Here is a 714-nt window from a genome sequence, read left to right on the forward strand (position 1 = left end):
TGTTGGAGCGACACACCAAGGTCGCTCGCGTCCTCTCGTCTGGAGACACCAAAATTGAGCATCCTGGAGCGACCTCTCAGAGCGACCTACCAAGGTCACTCCCAGCCAGAGCGACCAGCTCAAGTCGCTCGCGTTTTGACGAGGCGAGACACGAAGAAACGCGTCGAGAGCGACCTCCTGGGAGCGAATATGCCCCCCAGCCAGAGCGACCAGCTCAAGTCGCTCGCGCTTTGATGGGGCGAGACACGAAGAAACGCGTCGGGAGCGACCTCCTGGGAGCGATTATGCTAGGTCGCTCCGCGTGTTTTGCTTGGACGATTTTTATGTTTTTTCAGGGGCCTTTTGGTCATTTGTTTTGTTGTTTTACATTGCCTAAACCTCAGTTAAGTATTTTTGTAAGCCACAACAGAAAAAAAGAATCTCTTTTTTTTTGGGAGAACAACTAGGAAAAACTTCTTTTGATTCAGATTTCATTGCTTTCATCTTGTGTTCTTGTTGATTTTTTATCTATTTCTCTACATGATTAATCTGAAATCCAATATGGGTTTAAGAGGAATCATGGAGATTAGTGAGTAATCACCTTTTGAATTCATGGGTTAGGGAGATTAAGGGTGATTAGGTTAGTTCTAGGATGTTTTAGTGTAGATCATTCTTGTTCCTTTCTAGTAGAGTATTCATAATGCATCTTCTGAGTTGGCCACTCAAAAGTTGATC

This window comes from Brassica oleracea, chromosome C1, assembly GCF_000695525.1.
Source record: "Brassica oleracea var. oleracea cultivar TO1000 chromosome C1, BOL, whole genome shotgun sequence".
Classification (NCBI taxonomy): Eukaryota; Viridiplantae; Streptophyta; class Magnoliopsida; order Brassicales; family Brassicaceae; genus Brassica; species Brassica oleracea.